General features: G+C 38.9%; 1 pseudogene; it reads left to right on the top strand.

Annotated features, from left to right (window-relative positions):
• The first annotated feature begins 7,888 nt into the window (after nucleotides 1-7,888).
• Nucleotides 7,889-8,891, top strand: LOC105996434 (annotated as a pseudogene).
• The last annotated feature ends 451 nt before the right edge of the window (nucleotides 8,892-9,342 follow it).

Genomic DNA, 9,342 nt, shown 5'->3' with positions numbered 1-9,342 from the left:
GCTCATGGACTTTCCTGCTGGCTTTGAACTGCGATCCTCAGATCTTTCAGCCTCTTGAGTAGCTAGCATTACAGGCATGCGCTACCAGTACCAGGCTCATGTTTTCTCTTATTCTTAGTAAATTTAGAACCATTTGGCTTCTTTCTAAAATGTTATGTAGAGGTGTATAGAGACAGGAGAAGTAGATGGAGAATTAAAAATACTGAAGTGGACTAACATGGGGTATATGCAGAGCATGGAAGCTTTACTAAGGGGCGCACAGTTCTATCCGCTATCGCTGTCTCGCATAGAAAACTTACTCTTTGAACTAGTTTTTATATTAGACATAGGAAAAAAAGCATAGAGTTATTTTAGCTTTTATATCTGAAAAAAATAAATTTTTTTTCTAACAGATGAGATATGTACTAAAACAAATTCTCATGGGATATTATGATTTCATGCTTTTGATACTAATACAGTTTCTGAAAAGGAAGAGTAAAATGTTAGGTAAATTAATGGGTCAATTGAGAGAATAGAGGCTAAAATGACAACCCTTCCTTTTCACTTGTTTCCTATTTCAACTCTTAATATTAATATCAGATGGTTTTGAACAACATCCAGACCAGACAGTCATCATAATCCATTTATTATCCTAGGGAATCCCCTTCATGAAAATTCTATTATGTCAGAAAACTTGCTATTATTTTGTTGTTTTTCATTTTACTCAAGATACTAAAGGAGAGGACACTAGTTTTGTTAGGTTGAGGGGAATAAAATTAAAGGGTGAGTGCAGGGTGCCAGGGGCTCATGCCTGCAATCCTAGCTACTCAGGAGACTGAGATGTGAGTATCAAGGTTCAAAGTCAGCCCAGGCAGAAAAGTCCCCATGAGACTCTTCTATCCAATTAACCACTCAAAAACTGGAAGTGGTGCTGTGGTTCAAATGGTAGAACATTAGCCTTGAGCACAAAGAGTCTCAGGAACAGTGCCCAGGCCCCTAGTTCAAGCCCCACAACTGACAAAAAAATTAAAGGGTGAAGAGCTGGAGACAAGTGTAATTTATTGAGCAAGACTGACTAGGGGAAGGGGCCCAGAAACATTCACTTCTTTGAATGATGAGCTGAATGCTAAAGTATTTAAAAAGTTGGAAAGAAAAAAAGGTACCAGTAACTTCTTGGAAGACAGAAAGATGTTAAGATGCATCTGTGTGAATCTGCTTGAAGTGATGCAGATGTCTGAAAATGGTAAACATTAATGGTAATCTCTCTCTGTCTCTCTTTCTCTCTGTCTCTGTTTGTCTCTGCCTGTCTGTCTCTGTCTGTCTCTCTCTCTGTCTGTCTCTGTCTGTCTCTCTCTCTGTCTGTCTCTGTCTGTCTCTGTCTCTGTGAATTGGAACTGAGGTTTTAACCAAAAGCTTTATGCTTTTGCAAGTGACCCATTCACTGAGTCTTGCTCTTGGTCCTAATACAGTTGCTTTCTGAGAGTAAATTAGAATCTCCCAGGTATTTACAGGAATAGGAGGTATAATGGGTGATTTAGAGGCTGTATATGTATTAGGAGGCAAGGCAATGAATATTAGGAAGGATTTTCTTGGCTTTCAGAATTTTAAGGATGACAGGATTCCCCATGATGGTCTTGGATACTCCAGGACTGATGCATGATTCTCAAGAAATCTTAATATCCAGGGCAAAAGCCAATGTCTACCATGTGACATGTGTTGGCACATCAGGAAGCATAAATACAAAGCAATAGCAAAACTGCAAACTGGCTTTCCTTCTGTCATCTGTCATCTGGCAAAAGATTCCTACAGTGCAGTACTGAGAGAAACTTAGAAGCAAAAATATAAGAGCATTAAAAAGCAAATAACCAGCAAAGATTTCTCTTTTGGCTATCCAACATCCACATATCTTTCTGTTTATAATCCATTTCTAAGCACTTAGAATGAATATGTTTCATTCAATGAGATGCCTACATGGATTTCCAGAGAAAAAAGACACAACATTCCACAGGTTAATTAATTATTCTTCTTTGAAGATGAAATTATATAGTTTATCACTGTCAACATACTTTACAACAGTAGATTATAATGTTACTATATTATAAAATGTTATTAATGTATACAAACACATATATTGTAAATGGAAAAATATGAGTTTCTGTCAGTAAGTACATGACTGTCATTGCTACTTAGGAAGTTTTTTTCATCTATTTAATATTTGAACTTAGTGAAGCCTCAAAGCCTCTATTGGTGATTTTACCCATACATTCTCTGCTAGTCTTGTATTAAATTTCACCCTTGTATATGAAGAAATAAAAGATGCCCTAGATAATCTTCAGATTCCAGACATACTCTTCTTTGCTATGGGAGTCTAGTAACCACCTATGTTTCCTTAAAGAAAAGATAGTACCAATAACTGTACAGATGTACTGAATTAACACACTTCTGCTTGTAGATTATTGGTGCAGTAGAACAAGACTGAAGTGATATCCAAGGATAATCTCATATATATATATATATTCCCTGATGGAAACAGTACTCCTTTGAGAAATAATACACAGTTCAAACTTATATAACAAAATAATAGAGAAAGAAGGATTTTTGCTTTTTATTTTTTGTCAGTAGTGGGGCTTCAGTTCAGGGCCTGAGTGCTGTGGCTAAGCTCTTTTGCTTAGTAGCACTCTACCACTTTGAGCAACAACTCCACTTCCTGTTTTTGAGTGAGAGATAAGAGAGTCACGGAGGCCTGGGCAGGTGGCTCAGTGGTAGAGCGCTTGCCTTGTATGCATGAGGCCCTGGGTTCAATTCCTCAGCACCACATAAACAGAAAAAGTCAAAAGTGGCGCTGTGGTAGAGTGCTAGCCTTGAGCTGAAGAGCTGAGGGACAGCACCCGGCCCCATGACCGACAAGTCATGGGGACTTTTCTGCCTGGGCTGCCTTTGAGCTGTGATTCTCAGATCTCAGGCTCCTGATTATAGTCTTGAGACACTGGTGCCCAGTAAGAAAAAAGTAGTGTTAGCTCATTCACATTGACTCATGGAATTCTGCAATCTTGTTATAGAGTAAATGCAGTCCATTGATTGCCTGTTCAGAGTATATTCTACTTTGGATAGATATGTGGGGCTTTTTCAGGTATTGTTACATAGCTGGTACTATAATGAGCCTTAAGTAATATCACTTCATGAGTCTACTGGGCTTACTTCCTCCTGACTGATGCTAGAAATAGAAGGAGCCAGCTTTCCCGGCATTATTGACTAAAAAAAAAGCCATTATTTTTTTTCCTCATTGATCTGTGAGATTACTTCTTTGGGAGATAAGTTTCTCAAATATTCAGAGAGCAATTTCACACTATTTGACTCTTCCTGCACCATTAAGCCTGTTGTTTTTCATTGCTGACTAATCCCACTACTAGAAAAAATGAGGCCCTGTACCACTTGTCCATTTTCAGAACTGTGTTATCTCTGCACACAAATTTAGAGAAGCAATTTTCAGGCTGACTTCACAATTTGTGCAGAGATTTTAATGGGATTATATTGAGTTATAGATCAGTTTGGACGAAATTGATAAGTACCAGGTATTTAGTTATTTTACTAAATATATCCATAGCATGTAATTTAATGTAGATTTGAAATAGATTGTCAAATATTTAGTGTCTTATCAAATATTCAAATTTTAATGAGAATTTCTGAGGTCAGAGGCATGGGAAAATAACTATGTAACAAAATTCATTTGTTACAATTACATGAGCATTATCAAGCATTGTTGCCTCCTCCTTTGTTTCCCCTTTTCATCCCTTCCCATCTCCCCTGTCTCCACCCCCTCCTACTCCCCTACCCTCCCCCCCCCGCACCAGTTGTAAAGTTCGTTTTTCGACATAACGTTTTGTAAATCTCATTGTTGCAGTCTTTTGTAATATCGTAACATTATTTTTAACTCATTTGTATAATAATGTTATGAAGAAAAAAATTGCTCAACCTGCAATATCAGCACAGAATTTGTAAGTAGTTATATTAAATATAATGTTGTACAGAAAACATTTGAAATGATGTTCTGTGTGCTTCTGATGGTGTTTTGCATTGTACAAACACTAAAGCTCTGGACCATGAGTATCCTGACTTAAAACTCAATGAACATTTTCTATGTGCTTGACTGTGGTGAGTTTTTCTTCAGAATCCCTTACAGATGGCATCAACAGATGCAACTTTGAGTGCATACACGGACTAATTACTCTCATGGTTCTAATTCCCCAGGCTCATCGATTAAGGCCACCTTTGAGAAACTGGGGACATAATTTATCCAAAATAAACTTGTCTTCTAATTAGCCTCAAGGTAATGGGTTTGAACTAGCTTAGAAAGGTAGTAGAACTATCCCCAGTGATCACAGCACAAACTTCTAATAACCATCACTTACGTTGGCCATTGGCACCTCTAGAAATAGTATCCTATCTGAAGGATCTGAGTGACGGATAGAGGGGACTGGCTCTGTGACACTGATGTCTTAAGGCAGAGTCCTTCTCTTCTACTATTTCTTCAGGCTCTGATCTGTGCCTTAGAGTCTACTAATGTGGGAAAACCTCCCATATACTGAGAAAATGTTTCTCTCTGAATTAAGAAGAGAAAGAGAGAAGTATAGACACTTGTGTAGCAGTGTTAACATTGATCTATTCCTGGACATTGTATAACCTGGACCTGAGTGATGTATAGTGCTTAAGAACTCTTTTCTTACCTTTCCCATCCCCCATGAAGATAATGGATGGCATTTCTGGTGAGTAGAAGAGATAAAAATAAGAATCAGGGCCTATAGAGAGACAAAGGATATATGTTTTCTCTCATTACGGAAGCTAGAATTAATTTATAATACATAAATATAGACGTTAGTGTGGTATCCAAGAGAACTCCAACAATGTAATTCCTTAGAAAGGCTAATTCATGGTCAAACAAAACGAACACCATACCTCCTGATATTTATTTTCCAGTGACCTGGAAATGGGTACTCAAAAAGGTAGGGGGTGGAATCAAGGGGTAGGTTGAAGACAAATGAAGAGGTGGGGGGAATACAGTCATAAAATCCAATGCATATTCTACAAAATTAAGAAAACTGAGGGAATGGTAGGGTTGGGAGGGGTGGGGGAGATTGATGAAAGAGATGGCATTGAGCAAGATGCATTGCATTCCTACTGAGTGGCAAGTCCTTTGTACAAATGTTATGATGATGATGATGATGATGATGATGATGATGATGATCAGGGTCCACTTTTTTACCCCAGGTAACAGTGATATGAAATTATTCATATAGTTTTTATAATTTTTCTAGATCTTAAAATATTATATCATTCTTGCTCCCAATTAGACCCTTTACCTTCCCTTCCTTCCCTCCCCTTCTCTTCCCTTTTTTCCATTTTCTTGCTTTCTTTCCTTCATTTGTATTACTTTTCTTTTTCCTTCTATTGATTGTTCGACTTATGACTTAACCGAGAAACTCTACTTTCTCTTTTCTCCTTTCTCTAAAATTCAAAAATTTCAGGTATATTTGTGAAAATAAAAATTCTGCTTATTTACTCATTTACTTCTTATTGCATAAGAAGCAATATTTTAAACTAGGAACGTGCACCTCATGCCTGTAATCTTGAGAAACTGAGGTGGTTGGGAATGTGCTTTGAAGCCAGCCTAGAAAAAAAGTTTTTTGAGACACTTTCTAAAAGAATTGCTGGTTGTGGTGGCTAGTGCCTGTTATCCTTCTTACTTGGAAGCTTAACATGAGTGAATCAATCCTGGGCAAGAAGCAAGACACTATCTCAAAAATAACAAGGAACAACCAGGGCTAGAAACATTGGTTGGTAGTAAGAGGATCAGCTTAGGAAGTGTAAGGACCTGAGTTCAAAACCCAAGTACTGCCAAAACCAAAAGTGAAAAATGCAGGAAAAACACTAGGAAAATTTCAAAAGTTTTACAAGTGAAAACTAGCTTCTCCCACTTGTGAAGACATCTAGCACCTTTGAGTATTTTCTATTTAAATCCAGATTATATAAAACCCTGGTATAATACCTGAGTTAGAAACAGAAGACACAAGAGTATCATCTCTCAACGCCATAAGCTAAATTCCATGCTTAGACTTTAGAGTATTTAAGAGGACTTCTGAGACTATCTAGTGAGAAATCATTGACTCTGAGTTAGAAAAAATCCTAAGGGTCATAGTACAACTGCTACATTAAATAAAACTATTTCAACAAGATATTTTTGGAGAAACTTCTATTTCATCATATTCCATGCATCTAATAGCTTATTTCAATTATTTCTTATTCATCCCCTTTAGAATAATGAGCCTGTGGAGTGATGTTGATTAAGATATATTGTATCCATAAACTACTTTGTAAAATGGCAACTCCTTTGTATAATACTTAAAAATAAAAGATTAAGCCAGGTGCCGGTGGTTCCACACCTGTAATCCTAGCTACTCAGGAGGCTGAGATTTGAGGATCACAGTTCTGGGCAGGAAAGTCTGTGAGACTGTTATCTCCAATAAAGCATTAGAAAACCAGAAGTGGCACTGTGGTTCAAGCAGTAGAGTGCTTGCCTTGAGCTGAAGAGCACAAGGACAGCACCCAAGCCTAGACAGAGTTCAAGCCCCATGACTGACAAAAATAAATAAATAAATAAATAAAGATAAAAGATTAAAAAAGATAGTTGAAAAAATAAGGAGCTTAGATGTGCAAGTTATATGTGTTTCCCAAATCACACAGTTCCCTAAACCTTTGGATGGTCCCACTACAAATGGAAGAAGCTTAGAACTTTTACTTTATGTTCTATGAATACTTGTCTGAATAGAATGCCTATTTTTCTATCTTAAATCATTCTATCATAGCACTGATGATAAAATACTATGGCTATCTTTCTGTTTCTCTGAGGCATCTCAGAATGAAAAAGGTATAGTGTGTTATGAAACGTCACAAACTCAAATGAGACTATATCTACATTTCAGTGGCTATTCTTCCCTCAAACAAGAAAAACATATCCTTTAAAATACTGCTACTGCTGGGTGCTGGTGGCTCATGTCTGTAAACCTAGCTACTCAGGAGGCTGAGATCTGAGGATCAGGGTTCAAAGCCAACCTGGGCAGGAAAATCTGTGAGACTGATCTCCAATAAGAAGTGGTGCTGTGGCTCAAGTGGTAGAGTGCTAGCCTTGAGCTGAAGAGCTGAGAGACAGCAGCCAGGCCCAGAGTTCAAGCCCCACGATGGACAAAAAAAATGTACTGCTATCTTCTTTCCCACCTTTGATTCAGTGATCTAGCTTATACAACCTCAGAGATGTTCCTACCTTGCCTTTTATTAATCTAAATTTTCTCTTTACTTGTTGTGATGGATACTGACATAAGATTGAGATAACTCATTGAAACTTGAACACATATCTAAGTATACATTAAGTGCTCAATAAATATAAGTTGTTTCAAACCTTCCCTATGAGGTTGTCTGATTTTTCCCTTTCTTCCAGTCTAGTGCTTAGGTAAACTGAAGTTGACATGTTTATATCTGAAGAATACCCACTCTCATTCTATAACCTCAACAGCTTTAGGTAGCTGCAATTAATGTTCTTCAGTTTTGGAGAATGAGTTTTCTTGAGCTGATACTGAACAAGAACAATCCATATGCAAGATGAAAGAGAAACCATTTAGGCAGCTTTCTAATCCTTGGAAGATAACTTGTTCCTCACACAGAATGGTGTCAAGTATACTGCCACACAAATGAAATCTGTTCTTTCCTCAGCAGACCATGGGGGGATGCTCCCAAATATCTAAAAATGCCTGCCACCCCCAAACATTGTGGTAAGTTTTTGTATATCTCTTCTGTTTTATAATCCTGGAACCTGGTCTCTACCCCTGTCCCTGCCTCTCCTATCTGGAAGTGCCCCTGTATGGAGTGGGTCAATGAGACAGTGGTGAGAGAGTTTGTCTTCCTGGGCTTCTCATCTCTGGCCAGGCTGCAGCTGCTGCTCTTTGCCATCTTCCTGATTCTCTACCTGTTCACTCTGGGAACCCAAGCCATCATCATCTCCACCATTGTGCTGGACAGAGCCTTGCACACACCCATGTACTTCTTCCTCTCTGTGCTCTCCTGCTCGGAGACTTGGTACACCTTCGTCATCATACCCAAGATGCTGGTGGACCTGCTGGCCTAGAGGAAGACCATCTCCTTCCTGGGCTGTGCCATCCAGATGTTCACCTTCCTCTTCCTTGGCTGCTCCCACTCCTTCCTGCTGGCAGCCATGGGCTATGACCGCTACGTGGCCATCTGCAACCCGCTGCATTACACCGTGCTCATGGCTTATGGGGCGTGGGGTGTGCGTGGGGCTAGTGGCTGTGGCCTGGGCCTGAGGCTTCACTGTCTCCCTGGTTACCACCTCCTTTGTGTTCCACCTGCCCTTCCACTCTTCCAACCAGCTCCATCACTTCTGTGATATCTCCCCTGTTCTTAAGCCGACACCTCATCACTCCTGTCTCAGTCAGTTGGTTATATTCATGCTTGGAGTGTTTGTTCTAGTTATCCCATTGTTGCTTATGTCTCATGTCCACATCATCTCAGCCATCTAGAGAGTCCATCCTCTGTTGGAAGATATAAAGCTTTCTCCACCTGTGCCCATCTCATTGTGGCAGCTGTGCACCATGGGTGCCTCTTTCATCTATAAGACCAATCTCTCCTCAGGTCAAGACACCCTCATATCTGCATCGTATACCATCCTCACCCCTTTATTCAATCCCATGATTTATAGTCTGAGAAACAAGGACTTCAATGCAGCTCCTAGAAGAACCCTGGGCCAGAATTTATATCCTGGTAATCAAAGAACCAATTTAACAAAATATTCATGGCTATACGTGCCAGAAAAATGTATACTTCCACATATATTTTTTCTCATTTAATTCACCAACTGTGCTATAGCATGAGAACTTTTTACCTGTAAGGAGAATGAAATTCAATGAAGTTGACACATTTTTTTCCCTTTCTTCTGTTTGTGATACTCTTAAGAAGTTAAAGGAGATAGGAAAAGGATTGCTCAGTTCCAGAACAAATTGAATTATATTTTACTACAGTAACTGTTGGTCACCCAAAGGCTAATAGGATGGAAGAGATGCATTCAAGCCGATTTGAGAAAATGAGGAGGCAAAGATGTATCTACATGCCTAGCTCCAATGGAAAGAAGTAGAAACTCTATCTCTATCCCTTTCATAAAGATAATGAGCAAACTTGGTCCCATCAATTCTGCAACAAACCTTAAGAGCCCTTTTTGGGGTCCTGTTTCACTTCTTCAAATTGCAGATTGATGTGCCTTTGCCTTTACTGGGGATTTTCTTTGTTAAATCTTTCTATCAT

The sequence above is a fragment of the Dipodomys ordii genome, unplaced genomic scaffold, assembly GCF_000151885.1.
Source record: "Dipodomys ordii isolate 6190 unplaced genomic scaffold, Dord_2.0 Scaffold131, whole genome shotgun sequence".
Lineage (NCBI taxonomy): Eukaryota > Metazoa > Chordata > Mammalia > Rodentia > Heteromyidae > Dipodomys > Dipodomys ordii.
This window is presented reverse-complemented; position numbering and strand designations above follow the sequence as displayed.